At 46.3% G+C, this 17,940-nt stretch overlaps 1 protein-coding gene across 8 annotated transcripts in view; it reads right to left on the bottom strand.

Annotated features, from left to right (window-relative positions):
• The window catches only part of foxp1b (forkhead box P1b), a 170,590-nt gene that overhangs the window by 99,580 nt on the left and 53,070 nt on the right, over positions 1-17,940 (bottom strand). For 6 of the 8 annotated variants that reach the window (XM_076267973.1, XM_076267975.1, XM_076267979.1 and 3 more), the window contains one exon: positions 17,768-17,834. The exons of the other annotated variants lie outside the window; for them this stretch is intronic. The gene's annotated coding sequence lies outside the window, so the exon portion shown is untranslated. The remainder of the gene's footprint in view (positions 1-17,767; positions 17,835-17,940) is intronic. 8 annotated transcript variants of the gene reach the window in all.

The following is a 17,940-nucleotide window of genomic DNA, read 5'->3' as shown; positions in this document are numbered from 1 at the left end:
CGCGCGTCCCGAATCCAGAATCACATCGTCTCGGAGAGAGGAGGAAAAAAAAAATAAGAAGAGAGAAAGAAAAGGCAAGCGAGCGGCACAATCTGAGGGCTTGGGCGCGTCCGTCAGAGGATCCCCTCATCCTCCTCAAAGAGGAAGTGACAGCGGAGATGACATTCCGCCAAAGGAGACTTCATAGCGAGACCAAACAACCCTCTAATCTCGCGAGCCACTTCAACCCACAGTCGAAGATAAGCAACGCATATCTCAAGACTACTGTGACAACATTGCAGGAACGAGCCTCCTCCCTCCCTCCCTCCCTCCCTTCCTCCTCCTCCCCCCCCCATCTCCCTACAACCCACCCTTTTCGCATCGACTCAGAGCAGCTTTTTTCCCCCCACCCCTGTTTCTCCCACAAAAAAGTTCCCTTCCAGTCCTTGTAGGGCCAACCGGCCACCGGCACGGACAAACAAAGCGGCTATTTGTTTAATAACTGATTGCTGCCATGGCTACAGTACACAAGGGGAGCGGGGGCTTTCTGTTTATGAACAAACACATCGTCTTGCAGGACCAATTTAACATTAACCAGGTGGAATGATCAACAGATTTCCTAGGTGACACCGAGGGCAGGCCTTAATGTAAACACAGAGTGGGGGAGGCGTGTGTGTGTGTGTGTGGGGAGGAGAGACGGGGGGTGGGGGAGGTAGGAGGCTCAGGGAATCAAGGTCGATGCAAATGCACGGCGGGGAGAATAAACAGCCGGGGAGAACTCAAGACAAACAAACAGTCATCCTCCTGACATTTGAAGAAGAATTAGGGGTGGTGGCGTAGAGCAGCTGCTGACCGACCTCGCAGAATGTGAACAAGACTGAAGGGGGTTGGGTGTGTGTGTGTGTGTGTGTGTGTTGACATGATGGGAAGGGAGGTCAGGGAGGCCTGGACTGAGGGTGGTTGGGTGGACGAGGGGTGGGGGGTGCTGGTGCTGCTGGCAAGCGATTTCTCCCCGACCATCCGAGCCCCAGTCCTCAGACGCCAGCTGAAAGCCGTGCTGTGTTAACGTTAGCTGCTGGGGCGCGCGGAGGAGCGTCTTAACAACACAATGGCCCGAACCTTGTAAACCGCGTTAAACATTAGCTAAGTCAATCATTCAGTAACTCGGCCCTTGGCAACAACAAATAATGTTCATGCATTATCGTGGCTTTTTTCTTTTTTTCTACATCATACACGGAAGGGGGAAAACAGCCTTCACATTCTCATGAAATATGGTTTTTCTCATTAGGTCTGCTGTGAACAGACAGAAATAAATAAGAGGAACTATCATGACGTAACCAAGAGTGATTCATGGCCCGAGAATCCAAGCCAGGTGGAACAACATGAGACCTCCAGTCTTTTTTTTTGCTCCTTTGCTCATCAATGGTCTTGTATTAGTCACTAAGAGGTACCAGATAGGGGGTCCACACCATTGCTCATCAAAGATTTGGATTAAATGAAGTCACTTGTAAGTCTAAAGTGTTTACTGCATCTATTCACACACACACACACACACAAACAAAAAACAGAAAAGAATCTAGACAGAAAACAGACGACCTCGATAGCGCCAAAGGCTGGTAATCTTCCTGGGCATGAATTTTTCATGTCAATCTCATGCCATCTGCCAAGGTGGATGCGCAGAATGAGGGAACACTTCCTCCTTCAACTGTGTTTCACACTCATTTCATTTACCACCTCAAATCCATTTACCCCTGCCTCACAAGATGGGGCGGCGGAGGGGAAGTGGGGGTGCTGATGGTGCTCGGATGGGGGTGGTGATGGTGCTCGCGCAAGAGGGGCATGATCTAAGAGACCAAACACGTGTTTACGACACATTGAGAGGAATGTAATAGGATCCTCAAGCGTGAAATCTAGATTCAAATGTATTACCAAGGCATCTACAGGCAAGGCAGAGAGGGGAGATGCCAGGACAATAGCATAATCCAGTCAATGATGATTCGTATAAATATGAACCCATTACCACACAACAAGCGCAAAGAAATGAACAAAATGAGACGGAGATTCGGGGCAGACTACGCCAGTGGGGAGGCTAAATAGATAGATAATTTTTGGATGATGTACAAAGGTGTTTGTCTTCGTCGGCCACAAGCCGCTGCCAGCGTGCGGATGAGCCTGCTGTGCTCAGACAATCAGGGAGGGTACACATGGAGGGAAGTGAGGTGGGCCTCGGCCATTTTTAGCTCCACAGTTAAAAGAGTGAAGGAGTAGATAAAGAAGAGACCTATGGAGTATAGTGGTGGTGGAATATGAACTAAGCTACAGTGCCAGGATGATGACCATTCCACACACACACACACACACACACACACACACACACACACACACACACACACACACACACACACACACACACACACACACACACACACACACACACACACACACACACCATTCCATTTCTCTCTCTCTCTCTCTCTCACACACATCATTCCTGTCTCTCTCTCTCTCTCTCTCTCTCTCTCTCTCTCACACACACACACAGACGATTTTGGTGAGAGGTTCACCGCACATTCCTTTAGCTGCTCTCCTCCGATTGACTCCGATTTGATATCCCATGTTCCTATGTGTGTTTCACACTGATTAACTGCACACAGTGAGAGCGGGGGAGAGAGAGACAGAAAAAAACAGAGAGGTAGAGAAAGAGACAGAGTAAGAGACAGAGAATAAGAGAGAAAGAAGAAAGAGAGAGAGAGAAGTACATGGAGAGAGGGGAAAGTAGATTGGGGGAGAAAGAGGGAGAGAGAGAGAGAGAGAGAGAGAGAGAGAGTAGATGGGCTGGGGGAGGGAGAAAAACAACAGGCAGTGAGACGCACAAGGCCTCTGCCTGACCAGAACTTGCGGTGGGAAAAGCCGATCTGTGGTACCCTGAAGCTCATCTTACAAATTAAACCTGTCAAACAGACGCAGTCAAAGAAAAACACAGACTTCAATCTCCCACGTCCTATGGGACCAGGAGAAAAGCGCTTATTGTTTTAACATTATTTAAAAGCGTGTCATATATTTTTAATCATTGTTACTGGAATCCATGCACAGAACGTTCCCAGAGGTGTGTGAAATGTGGACGTCTGAGCAGGAGAGATGTTTTAGAAGCATTTTCCTGGGGAAAGGGGAGGGTTAGCCTCCGCGACCATATCTAATTAAGCAAGCCAAGGTCCAAATCATGGGAGGACCGGATTATTAGAAAGCCCATCCATGGGGGGTAAACTCACCCAGTTGCATACGACTAGTGATGTACAGAAAATGTGTCTCCCTGGTGGCACTTAGGAAGGAGAGCAACAGTGTCTAATCATGCTCCTAGCGTCTTCGCAACACAGCGGGAATGCGTTAGCAGGAGATGAACGCGCGGCTGTTTGTCAGTCTTGTCACCACTTTCTAAACTAATAATACCAGACTAAAAAGAACGTGTGAAGGGTATGAACTGCGTGTTTTGTCATTCCTGTACTCTTTCAAACACAGCCGTGTGCGGTGCGGTGCTCGGCTCATCGAACTGCGCGTCGGTCGGGTGGAGTGAAGTCAAGTGGAGCACGACCTCTGTGCTACCTTAACCTGCAACCGCAGTGTCACTCAATAGCCTACTGTTTCCCTGAGCATTGTTCAATCGCTAAATGGAGTCAAGGGGTTTAACTGTCCTACACAAAGCACAGCAGGTACCTTTCAATGCGTCTGGAGTCGGTTTCGCTCAGATAAAGTTGAGCTATTGATTGCCAGATGCAATCATTAACCTCCATACACAAATAATCACACAGAAATGCGGCTCGGTAGCCCTTTCCTTTCCAATAGTTTATCTCCTGGTCAAATTGTGAGACATTTAATATTTAACGCCGGGGCTATTGCCACATTTGTCTGGGTGTTGCCAGTGAAAGCAAAGCATGACTGTAGCTGAGACATAAAGAAACCTGACAGATACAACACAACGCCACGTACCAGTCTGCCCTGGAAGCCATTTTGCTTTTCTTATCTGTCAAAGCAGAACAGAGAACCACAACTAAAAATATACTTCTGGAACCAGTGCAAGGCTGGGATGCCTAACTGTAGCTGTCATATGTAGCTTACATATTTCATTCATCATGAAGCAGACGGATTCCAGCAAAAATATTTTTTTTCCCTCTAGTTTCAATTTGTGCTCGTACAATAAACACAACAATAAAACATTAAGAGGCCATCTTCCACAATGCAGCCTTACTTTTAAAGGCAAAACTGCTGAAAACTGAACTTCAAAGCATGTGACCACCCTGCTGGACAGGTTGCCTGAGCCGCCTGTGTCCAACCAGGAAGTGGACAGGGAGGATATGTTCTGGGTGGGTATATGGCACATGCTTTTGGAGGGCATGTGAACACGCATGCTTTTTGACCTCACTTCCACATCCTCTCTGGGTGGCCTTCCCCAGCTATGCCGCTATCCCTGTTTGGTGCATAGGAAGCATGTCATTATTTTAAAAGCTCAGACATGGCAGGGAGAGAGAGAGAGAGTGAGAGAGAGAGAGAAGGAGAGAGGGAAGGAGAGAGGGGGAAACTGAGAGAGAGAGAGAGAAATGATGGGGAGAGAAGAAGAGAGAGAGGGGCAATGGTGGGTTAAAAACGAGGGATGTGCGTCTTCCATTAAGCAGTTAAACTGAAGGTAAAGGGCACGGGGCTAAACAGCGAAAGACCTTGTATGAATCTCCGGCGCTTTAATGGAAGCCCAGTTTTAACAACTCTTTTTGGTTAAATACAGCCCATGTCAGGAGGATGCGTCGCGCCCATAAAGCAGCACAATGACAATGTACAGTGGCACGAACACAAGGACATAGTTCATCATGACATTTTGTGCAATTCCCCACTGATTACGGTCATTATGGCTGGGCTCTGATTTATGCTGTCATTTCCCCTCACCGATCCTGCATCAATGAATCTTAATGAATTGGTAAATAAGGGTGAGGATTACTGTCTATGACACCGCAACATTCCTCACCCTCAGCGGCCGAGATTTATGTAGCCAATTAGAGACGAACAGAGAAAATTGGCTGGCAAAAAAATAATATTCTTTATGGTGCAAAATGGAAACACATTCTCGCTGAAGGGCAATTGTATTGTCAGTGTTAAGTCCATAAAATACAACCCCCCCTGCACGTACACACACACTCACACTCTTTCACACACACAGACACACACACAGACAAACACACACAGACACACACACAGACACACACACAGACAGACACACACACAGACAGACAGACAGACAGACAGACAGACAGACAGACACACACACACACACACACACACACACACACACACACACACACACACACACACACACACACACACACACACACAGACACACAGACACACAGACACACAGACACACACACACACACACACACACAGACACACACACACACACACACACACTCTGCATTTAAAACACAAAGAGCAGCCTTGTAAGGGCTGGACACACTTTTAAAAAAGGAAGACAAAAGGGAGGGGGGTAAAAAAAAGTTTATAATAAGTTGAATTCTGCAATGCCCACCTCTCGGGTAATCATTCAGGGACCTCGGTGTTCACAATAACCCTTTCACTGTCTTCATTTTCTCCGCAAATAAACCACAGACACCATTTGATTCAACTCAAAAGGTAGAGAGGGGGGGGGGGGGGACTTTTGGGGGAAATATTTTGCGGCCTTCACACGCGATTTGGTGAACAAAATTGTTTAACGACGTCAGACTGCGGGGGTGCGACGACGTGGCGGCCACAATGCTGCGCGGATGCATTCAGGGGTCGGGCTCAATCACCGTGACGAGGTAAAGCAAAAGTGGAGAGAACATATGCACTCCAAGCATCCTGTCACCATTAATCACGTCTCAAAACAAAAGGAGCAGCCCTGCGACAGGACAGGCGATCACAGCGCACACCGCACAGTGCCCATGAAGAGAGGGAGAGAGAGACACAGAGGGAGGGATAGAGAGAGAGAGAGAAAGAAAGAGAAAAGCGCTCAGGCAACAGCGCTGCCGAAAAACTCCTTTCATGTGCCATGTTTTAACAGGAAGGATGTCAAATGACCCAACGCAAACACACACATACACACACAAAAGGAAGAAAAGCTGCGCATCCTTAAAAGAAAACATAGAGTATTTGTACATGCCCAGCATCACAAGCGGGTAACTTTGAAAAACAACACCTCCCCTTATTAATCCTCCAGTTCTTAAAGAAACACTTAGTGGGATAATGAGCCTCTTTATGCGCTACATATTGTGAATTGCTGATTCTAAGTGTGGAAGCAGGCTCTCCACATCAAAAGGCCTGGCCTGCCATTAGGCATGGGGTTGAAAGAGAGAGGGAGAGAGAAAGGGAGAGAGAGAGAGAGAGAGAGAGAGAGAGAGAGAGAGAGAGAGAGAGAGAGAGAGAAAGTGAGGTAGAAAGACAGAGAGCAGGAGAGGGAGGATGCAAGTGGAATAGAGATGGAGAGAGGGAGGTAAAGAGATACTGAAAGAGAGAGAGAGAGAGAGGAGTAGAGAGTTGTAGTGAAAGAGGGAGAGAGAGAGAAAGAGAAAGAGAGAGGAGTAGAGAGAGTGAACCAGTGTGTACAGAAGTGGAAAATGAGAGGCGAAGCAGCACAGGGAAAGCGCTTAATTTACTGGCATGTACAGTATGCAAATGAGATGACTTTCTGCTTAACTGCATCATTTATGTCCATAATAACAGCATCATCATTATGGGGCTCAAATTAAATTACACCCTAATTAGCATATCAAAGTGATTGGTTAAAGTTTAAAACAAATACCCAATTTTGTTAATGAACAGCTGTAATCACCATGTAGACTCTCCAATGAGAAGCATCCAAAACAAATATGTGGTTTAGAGAGGGGAAGGAAGATCCCTGTCCCCCACGACAGGTCGGGTGTGTGTAGCATGCCGAGGGAGGGGGTGCTGGGTGTGTGTGTGTGTGTGTGTGTGTGTGTGTGTGTGTGTGTTTGGGGGGGGGAGTGGTAAGGCTTTACCTGGCAGTTTCGCTCAGCACACTCACGTTACATTTCCCAAACTCTCTGTGATCAAAGATGCAATTTCCCACACTTGCCACTTTGGGAGCTCATCAATAACGCACTAATCACTTCACGCCTGATTCAGAGAGAGAGAGAGGGGGGGGGGAGAGAGAGAGAGAGAGAGAGAGAAAGGGAGCAACAGAGGAAGAGAAGAGCGAGGGAAGGAAGAGAGAGGGAATGAGGGAGAAGGGTGGTGGAGAAAGACAGACAGACGTGAGATGTGGCTGAGGGCTTAAAAACTTCCCTTTTTATTTTGAGGGATAAAAAACCCACCTCCACGGTTTCGGTGCATTAGATCAGACGTGGTACCCCTCGCCTGTTCTATGGTGGCTTGGCTTCAGTGTGAGAGTGGTGTGTGTGTGTGTGGGTGTGTTTGTGTGTGTGTGTGTGTGTGTGTGTGTGTGTGTGTGTGTGTGTGTGTGTGTGTGTGTGTGTGTGTGTGTGTGTGTGTGTGTGTGTGTGTGTGTAGTGGATGGGGGGTTAAAAGCCTCCTCCTCATCAGCACGGTAACCTCCACAAGGCTGCCCCCCCACCCCCACCCCACCACACACACACACACACACACACCCCTCCCCATTCCTAATCACACACACTTTATTTATGTGTCCATGTCTGGAGGCAAAAGTCAGCCGCCATGCTATATTTCCCCTGTTTGATCCCGCACTTTTATTCCTGCATGTCACCCATTATGGATTTAATTCAGAATTTATGATGCACTACACGAATCTCAGAGTGATATCTGAGGCCTTACGTTTCCAACATTAAAGATACCCTCACCTCTCTCTCTCTGTCCTCTCTTTTTAATTTGACTCCTTTTGTCCTTTTGGTGCCCCCCCCCCCCCACACACACACACACACCAGCACACTAAACTGATGTACACAAACTCTTCAAAATTTTCTGCGAAGAAAAAAAAAAAGATGTGGCTTTTTATTATTTCTAGTATTATTATTATTTCATTCATTGAGGAATCCATTAAAAGGCAGCAGTCCTAAGAAGTATGTAAATGACATGCCTTTCAAGGTAGAGCGAGGGCAAATCCACTCCATCAGCTAATGACGACGCTCATTACATGCAGAGGGGCCGGCTAATGAAAGCACTGCTCTCTGCACCCCCCCCCTCCACCCCCCTCTCCTCTCCATCTCTCTCTCTCTCTCTCTCCCGGCACAAATCCCTATGAAATGCTAATATCTCACTTCTAATTAAAGGGATACCAAGTCCAAATGCACCTTCACGGCCGGTAGCCAGCAACATAAATTTCTTTTCTTTCTTCTTTTTTCTTTTCTTTTTTTGAACAGTACACTACACCCTATGATGAGGCTGAGCAACATTCCATTAATTCATATTTAATGCCACCGGTGCTTGCGTTGCTGGCTATGCGTTCCTGCCCGCGTGAGCTTGTGCTGCCTTTCATTTTCCTGAGTCCTTCTCTTATTCCCTTGTTATTGCTGTATTCCCTTGCTGTATATTATCATGGGCTGTGATACGACACTGTTTGAGTGCAAGTAGATGCAAACACACACACACACACACACACACACACACACACACACACACACACACACACACACACACACACACACACACACAGGTGTGTCTGTGCACAGGGGAACTGTGCCACAAGGGGCAAAACAAAGAATAGGGACTGAGCCTGTATGGCCTTTTCCACCTGTACACATTTACAGTGTTTACACACGCCTGGCAGTAAACATGTTTACAACCACAGCGTGCTGCTGCCATTTGCAGAAATTGACCTTGAAGTCAGCAAACAACCAAAGTTCATTAACTACAGATAGGGAACAGCATAGTTCCACCACCACAAGCACCAACAACCACAAGGTACAGAAAATAAACCTAGCCTACTTTCACGGTTTCCTAAACTGTTTTCACAATTCGTTTCTATGCCAGAAATGAGAGATGAGAGCAATAATCACACACAAAAGACATCCGATGCCACATACTGAGGGCCAGGTCAGGTTTTTGTTGTTGTTGTTATTTCTAAGTTTACGTCTCATCATTCAATGCACTGTGTCACAAAAGAATGCTCACACAATGCCAAGACAAGATGTCTAAAATAGCTGTATGGTATGTGTAACCTGCAACACACCGTCACGACTTGATTCAATAAAAACATGAGATACTACACACACCCATACATTGTGTCAGGACCCAGAGACCTGGCCCGATGCCTTAACCACACTTCACTTCCAAACCCTCACAGCCCATAGCAGTCCAGTGCTGTAACCCAAGCCCTGATATGCCACCCACTCACACCGTGGCTTGTTATCGCAATCACACCAAGGCACGGCAATCAAGCTCTTTCTCCAAAGTGACAGGGTGTGTGTGTGTGTGGGGGGGGGGGGGGGGGGGGTTCGTCTCTATTTAAATGTAACATGAGAGCACCTAAACATCATTAAAAAGCTAACTGAATGATTGTGAGCAGGTGTGTGAGGTTTACATGCTAGAATAACATTGTTTCACTGCAATAAAAAGGGCAAGATTGATTCTACGTTTGTGTAGTCTACAGATCAATCTGAGACAATCATCTCATTCACTAACATTGGGCTTGTTTAGACTTTATTGCCATTTTAAAAAGTACTGAACCTGCCAGACAGCAAATGACCAAAATTTAAACAGATGTGTCCAGATACACATGTATATTATATAAGTGTATTGGCTAAGCCATCTTTCTCACATGAGACATGAGAGCTGACCTTCCGCATTCCTAAGGTTCAAAGGTCGCTCTCAGGAAGATCGGAAAAGGGCACTCAGCATGCACATGAGGATTTTGGGATGGGGGTGAGGCTAGTCCTGTCGACACCTCCTCATCATCATCCAAAAACATAGTTCAGATGCAAGATACAAAAAAGAAAAAAAAAACATATACACACATATTTCAAAATAGATTGAATCCAATTCATCCAGTTCAGCATATGTGTTATAAATATCTATTTAAAAACACTATTATACGATAACCAAAAACCTCTATTTAAAAAAACACCTTTTGTCAGTTGAGGCACTAATTGCTCTACTGCAGTGTGTGAGAGGGCTTCCCAAAGGTGGTCCAGGTTCAGAGGGCAGAGCCAGGTTATGTCTTATAAAGCAGTCCACACACACACACACACACAGGCCCCATTTAGTGTCACATACCACTAAACAAGGCTGACAGACAGCCCACCAAACAACCCCCTACACCCATCCACCCAGACCCACAAACAGACACACACGCAGACGCACACACACGCACACACACACACACACACACACACACACACACACACACACACACACACACACACACACACACAGACACACACACACGCACACACGCACACACACACACACACACACACACAAACAAACACACCCGAACAGATTGATTGATAGAAATGGAGGAGAGAGTGTTTGTGTGTGGCAAAGGAGAAGGGAGACAACAGGAAGGAGCACACAAGAAACACACAAAAGAAAAAGAGGAAGAAGTGAGACAGAGAGGCAGACAAAGACACTCAGAGAGAGAGAGAGAGAGAGAGAGAGAGAGAGAGAGAGAGAGAGCGACACCCTGACAAACACGGAGAGTGACGGAGCGTGTGGCCACAGACACAAACACCACGCGAGACAAATACACATCAAGAGAGCACGCCAGACACAGAACTGAGAGTGCTTTCAATCCTTCTGTTCTTCAAGTCACACAACAGAGAACAGTACACATTCAAAAAGAAAGCGCAAGAGTGGGAGAGAGAGAGAGAGCAAGAAAAAGAGAGAGAGCGAGAGAAATGAAAAGACAGATATGACACATAGAGCTCGGGCGGTAAAACGGCTGTCTGAATTCCATCTACAGGGCTCCAGGAGCAGGCAGCATGGCGTCCGCTAGGCCCTGGCCGCTCTGAACACTGGGCCTTTTACAAAGCCGTGGCAATTGTTTCTTATTGTCTAAGTGGCAGTTAAAAGCTGTTCCCTTAGTGGGGCCTCCCGTCTCCATTCCTCTCCAGCCTGGGCAGCTTTCACGGGGAGGTAACCATATTAGGACGTGTATGGTAAAGTAAACAATAACATAGTTGCAATGAAATGGAAATTTTTCAGCTAATGGTGTTTGTCATTCCTGTTTTCGGCCCTCTGTACGGCTCGCTGTTCTCTTTTTTTTTCACTCCCATCAGCAGAGCATGAGGGCGAGAGAGACAGTGAGAGAGAGAGAGAGAGAGAGAGAGAGAGAGAGAGAGAGAGTGAGAGAGAGGCATGGGGGGGGTAAAAAAGAGAGGGAGTTAAAGAAGGAGGGAGAGAGAGATACAGAGAGAGACTGTTTACGCAAAACAACACGAGGAGCCAAGAATCGGCAAAAACTTGCAGTAAATAAACAGACCTTCAAAATACTTGTTCTTTTTTGAGCTTGTTCCCTGATACTTAAAATAAACTCACATTCAAAAACACAGACATGCCCTCTTCTAGCCCCCTTTTAATAGACATGAGTTCAACTTTGTGTGCATCGTTTATCTGTCCAACCATAATTCAAGACTTCAAATATTTTAGCAGTCGAATTCATTAGCCGACTCCAAAGAAAGGAAGCGATCCGGGAGGGACTCATTGGTCTGCGATGTATGAAGTGTTTCTGAGGGGACACATGATGGAAGCCGTGTAGCTGGCCAACTCCGCAGTTCAATAATACAAACATATCCAAGGTCCTACTGCCTGGCTAAATGGGAGGACTCTCATCACTCTGTCATTTGAACCGCTTTCATTTGATAATAATGTGATGTGAAATACCGGTACCAGGAAATGTTTCCAAAGGCACACTGTGGTGACTGTGGTGCTGTGTCTGTGTGCTTTTCACTTCTTCAGGTCTTGTTTGGAGTTTTCGGAGAACGTGTTCTTGTTTTTGTCCGCTCCTGGACGGCGTATGCTGAAGCGTAATCACCTCAGTGAAGGAACTATTATTATGATTTACTATTCCCTACTCCCCAGTAGTCACGGATAGCTAAAAACATATTTTATAATCTAGGCCTCTATATGCTCATATTTTATAATCTATGCCTCTATATGCTCAAGGGAAGTCTATCTGCATTCTTTGACATCACCTAGTCAAGACGGAAAATAAATTAATTTAAACAGTCATAAACTACCCTTACCCTTAAGTTAAGCATTAACTGAGCGATTCACAACTCACCTTTGTCTCCTGATCGATTATACAAACCAAGGAAGAATAAAAGTTTAACTTCACCCCTCTCAGAGTGTATAAATCTTCTTTTTAAAAAATAAACTTCATCTATGTGAGAACCTCACACTGTCCTCATACAGCAGATAGTGTGCCCCAAACCAGCCAGCAACCCCCCCCCCCCCCCTCCCCACACACACACACTGCCCCCCCTCCACCCCCCCTCCACCACCAATATCCGCTCCCGCTGAAGCTCTCAGGTCTAAAAATGCGAGCTGTTTATTTACATAACGCTAAAGCCCATTCCATTAAGTAGCTTCACCAGGTGTTTCGTCCGTAAAAGGGATTTGTTTCCTCAAATAAATGGCGAGGCAAAAGCACTGCCAAAATGATATTGACCATGACGAGAATTCCGCAAACGTCAAATACGTAAAAATAAACTCAGAGCCTAATTGCTATACAGCGGTTTATTATTTGGGCTTTCGGAATATTTTCCACCTAGATCAAAATCCGGAAAAAACAAAAGAAAGAAGTAAAAAAGTGAAATATACAGTAGTAGAGAAACAAAAGTGCCCTGTGCCTTTTTTGAATTCTTGCGCTCTGTTATCAAAGTGCCATGTTAAATGTGCTTCTGTATTGTCACTGAAACTTAGAAAGCAAAACGCGAGCACACATGCATGTATCTAGAATTACTCTGACACTTAAAGCCACTGCCCATGTTCAGTGTTTGCCCTTGAATAATCCAGGCATTGCACAGTCAGGCATCCAACCCCACTCTGAACTGTGGTTTGTGCCACTGACAGCTTTCTTTCCCTCACTCTGACTGACATGCCTGCTGGCTGGTAGAACAGCCCTCAAGCTGGCACTCTTGTCAATCACACCCAACACTCTGTCACTTGGCCCCTCTGACAGCAACACAGCCACACACACACACCAACATGCGCACACACACACACCACCCAGACAAAAGGATTACATGCAAAAGAGTGTTAAAGGCTAGAGTGCTTAAAGATCAACAGAAAATTAAAGCCCGTTCTTGACTGACAGAACTATTACAGCTATGTGCTAAAGATGTACAACAAAAACTGTAAGATGAATATAATCAAATCCAGTGTTGGGCAAGCTAATCTACAAGCTACTCTATTAAAGGAGAAATACGGTGATTTCGGTGGGAAAAACCCCCGAAAACAATCGGTTTTACCTAGCTCGACAGTTAGAGCTCCCAGGCAGCTACAGTGCTACACTATGGTAGCCTGGCCTCGGCCTGCCTACGTACTTCCGCTCGATTTCTTTTCCCTACAGTACTCCGTCTGGAATAGGTTGATTCGCGCTCGTTTACATCGGAGGTTGGGCAGCCGAACCAACCAGCTAACAGAGGGCGTCCCTGAGAGCGATTACGTTACCCAGGCATGGTGTTTCAATTACTACGTCCCCGCCCCCGAAGTAGACCGCTTGGAATACATCAATGTAGGAAGCGAAAAGGGCTTAATGTGAATAAAAGGCGCAAATAAGGTTGGTGTGAGTTATTTTAGCTCTTTCTAGTTTAGCCTATTAACAGTGTCACGAACAAAGTCACAGTGGAGTAGGATGTTATATTGTCAGCTAAACTTTTGTCACTTAGGCTACGAACGTACCCGAGTCAAACTTTAGTTTAGTAGGCTACATGGTCGCGTCAAAATCGAGCCTTCGTAGTGTTTGAAAAATAGCAATTTTGACGTGATTGTATCAAAAAAGTAGTGGCCCTATAGGATTCCCATTCAAAAGGTCATTTCACCCGAAAACGCCAACGCATACAAGCTTAAAAGTGGCGCTTTGGACGTACTTATGCATTTATATGAAAGTTTCACTTGGGTACATTCACAAAACACTATATGATGCATTTTGGCGAGAGTTACGCAGATGAAACGTGTGATTGTTTGCTGATAAGATGCACGCTTGCTTGTTATGGGCGTGATGCAGAGAAACCTCTCTGTATGACGAAACGCCATGATTGGTTCAAAGCGGTTCAAAGGAACTCCAATGATTTTAAACCTCAAACTGTGCCCTCCCACCCGGAAATAAATGTACGCCTATGGATCTAGGCGAGACTCTCTGCGAAGTCAAAATTGCTGGATTTCTCCTTTAATATGGGGCATATCGTTCCTTAAAGATGACCTAATAAAGCTGAATAGATGCTATGGAGGCCCTGTGTGAAAGCTGTGAGTGGAGGCCCTGTGTTGGTGTTTATGTGTGTGTGTGTGTGTGTGCGTGTGTGTGTTTGTGTGTGCGTGTGTGTGTGTATGTCTCCTCTCAGACTCTCAGCCTGCATCTCCCATCAGATAAGCCGGGGGGGGGCAGGGCCAGGTGAGAGGGCTTAGTGCGGGAGCTCGCTGCGTAACCTCTGATCGAGATCTCCCCGGCCGATAGCCGCCTGGGTGGGTGGCACACTCATGGGAGGCTGCTGTAGCCGATGGCATCGTAAACCAAACACAGATTTTGTTGTTTTGTAAAGAGGGTGTGTGTGTGTGTGTGGGGGGGGGGGTTGTATACATAAATCAAGAAAGAGGCAACGGAAGCCCAGAGCAGTCGTCCCACCCCATGCGTTTCATGGCAAGCAGTGCTCAGGTTGAGAGGAGGGAGGGAATAAAAGAGAGAGAGAGGGAGAGAGAGAGATAGGGAGAGAGAGGGAGAGAGAAAGAAAGAGCGCATACTACGGGAGTTACAGTGCATGAAAATCGCGGTGACAAAAGTGCTGGTGGCAGAAACGTTTAACTTTCTTGTTAGCAATCTCCCCTGTGCGGCACTTAAGCGACAGCAGCAAGTTGTTTATTATGTTCTGCACTGGGCAAAAGCGATTAAGGCAACTCTCAAGAATCAAAGTGTTACAAATGCATGGAAACACAGCCAGCTGTAAATGCCATGGAATTAGAAGCTTACAAACCCCTAATACTAATACGTAGCAATTTTCAGCTCGAAGCTGATATAAAGAAATTACTTTTTTTGTACGCAATAAATGCCCTCAGACAAAATATTTCACGGCCGTTGGGGGGTGGAAGGGGCCCCAAACGTACAGCTATATGCGACCTTCCTTTTTGCTCTTGCAACGCATGAATTTGCTTGTTTGTGTCTAATACCACTGTAAAATGCAGACCAACAGAAGTCAGTTAAACAGCTCGGGGGTAAAAATCATCTCGGCTGTGATCTTCTGAGGCGTTCTAATTCACTGCATGCTGGTTCGAGTCAGCGGCCGACTGTTCTTGTGATAGTGTGTGTATTCGCCACTGTTGTGTGTGGCTTGAAGGAAATTTCAATCTGGCTTTTAAAAAGAGTGGGCGAGAGAGTGGCTGTGTACCAAAGTGGTCGAGAGGGCTGAGGAAGTCGAAGAGGCGCAGAGAGAGAGAGAGAGAGAGAGAGAGAGAGAGAGAGAGAGAGAGAAAGTTCTGGCATCACGGGGTCGAGTGGAAGCACATCAAATGTGGAGCGGTGGAGCTGGGGCAGAGAGAGGAGAAACCGGGCAGGCCTACCCCTTCACCCACCCCCGTCCAACACACACACACACACACACACACACACACACACACACACACACAAAAAAAACCCCACCCTCCAGGCCATTGCACTCAACACTAACAGTTTGTCTGGAGTGCAGCTACGCTATCTGGCTAAGCGCCACCCTAAACGCAATCAAACCCTCTTTTAGGCTTATTTTCCTGCTAATCCCTAAACAAATAAAGAGAAGGAGAACATATGCATATAGTATACATGTGCATGCCTGCATGCGCACCCCCCTTAGACACACACACACACACTCTCACACTCTCTCTCTCACACACACACACACACACAGAGAACACACGCACACAGCCATGTAAAGAGAGTGCAACGACACCAGGCCTGTACACTCTCACATTTAAAGTCTATCACACTTGAGGCTGGCTTTGCGCGGGGGAAGCACGTTAATCCTGTAAGCTGCCACAGGGATTTCTGTATTAGAGATGCAATCAAAATCGCATTGGAAAGTTGTGTCAATGATTAGGCTGATTTGGCCACATTAACATTAATTACACAATCACTCGAGCGCTATCAGGCCCATCCCGCATCTGGGTTCAGCAGGCAGCTGTGCCGAACAGAAGAGTTTTTTTTTTCTTCGTTGAGAGTATGCAGAAAAATGCATTGGGGATAAATAAAAATGTGTTATTTCACCACCACCACCAACCATTCCTCGCATGTTTTTTTCTTCTCCCTCCTGTTCCTTGCCTTCTGTGTACAAAAAAAAAAAAACTCCCACCATAACTAGCGCGGAATTCCACAGAAGCGCAGAGCGGAGCGTGTTAGCATGCAAAGGTGACCGGGAGCAGGCGTAACGCTCACTTCCTCCACTTGCCAACGAGAGAAAGAGAGAGAGAGAGAGGGAGAAAGAGAGAGAGAGAGAGAGGGAGAAAGAGAGAGAGAGAGAGAGAAAGAGAAGCAAGCGGGAGACCTCGCCAGCCACGGAGTGCAGGTAGTGATTTATGGCGCTGTGTCTTAACTGGACAAAAGGAGCCCCTTCCCCTGCTGTCACTGGCCCCGACGGCCCTCCGCAACGCTTCATTGTTATCGGCCATGTTAGGAGGAACACATAAGGGCCTTGTATGTAAATTCCACTCTCCCTGTCAGGTCCAGTGGAGCTTCCAATTATGAGGACCACACTGACGATGCAAGCGTGGACACAAAACAAATTGTTTTGTGTGTGTGTGTGTGTGTGTGTGTGTGTGTGTGTGTGTGTGGAAACACATATCACATTATGTATGGGCTCTGTTCATTCATGGATGACTCTTGTGAGTTAGAACCAGGTACTGTGTCCGAGTATGCTGGGCATCTGCTGCTGTGAGGCTGTGTTTAGGACACTGGCCAGTTTGGCTGCAGTGGGGAAAGGGGGTCAATCAGGGTTCGCGCACGGGGCAACGAGGAAGGATCAACACTAGATATGGCTGCTCTCTGAAGCCCAGTCTTTTTTATGTGAAGGAGACCCCATACCCTCTCCTGCGTGTTACGACATGACCAGGTGTGTGTGTGTGTGTGCGTGTGTGTGCGTGTGTGTGTGTGTGTGTGTGTGTGTGCGTGCAACTGACTGGACAGCCTTTGAAAACCTGGATATGTCTGTGAAGTCTGTCAACAGAGCAAACTATTTTGCTAATGATGCTAGTAGAAAAGTAGCATAGCGGTTCTATTAAAATTTAGCCTTCAAAAAAGGCATGTTTTCTTTCAGCTTAGCAATTCTTATTAAATCTGAAAGGTTAGAATGTATGGGTCATGGGACAGTCTATTAAGACCTGCTGTTGGGCCTGCAAAATTTTCACTGTAGATACTGCACTAAACTGTCCCAAAAAATACAATTACAATGTCAACATGGAAGAAGTATTTAGACTTTTCAGGGGCAGCAAACCTTGAGAGAGGCAAAATTATATTCTCAGATGAGTAGACATTCACAAACAAGAAGAAGAAGAAAAAAAAAGAACTGAAGACAATCCAGTTATTCACTAACCCATTTCAATGCAACACGCAAAGCACACCAAAAATGGCTCTCTAATGGATGACAGTGTTTACCTTCTCCAAGGACTGCCTTGTTTAAAGCAATCTTCCGTCTCAGCTTAACAAGTTCAGCCTCCTTGCCCTGCAAACAGCACACAGCGAAATTAGCAGAGGTAATTAAATAATCATGGCCACTGTCTGCAACAATCTCTTCTAAATAAGTGAAACAGCAATATTATCATTAGGGG

This window comes from Alosa pseudoharengus, unplaced genomic scaffold (genome assembly GCF_046254945.1).
Source record: "Alosa pseudoharengus isolate Yale_2024_CS ecotype anadromous, Long Island Sound unplaced genomic scaffold, YU_APseudo_1.1 YU_APseudo_1.1_scf_5, whole genome shotgun sequence".
Taxonomy (NCBI): Eukaryota; Metazoa; Chordata; class Actinopteri; order Clupeiformes; family Clupeidae; genus Alosa; species Alosa pseudoharengus.
The sequence above is the reverse complement of the archived record's forward strand: the minus strand, read 5'-3'. Positions and strand labels throughout refer to the sequence as shown.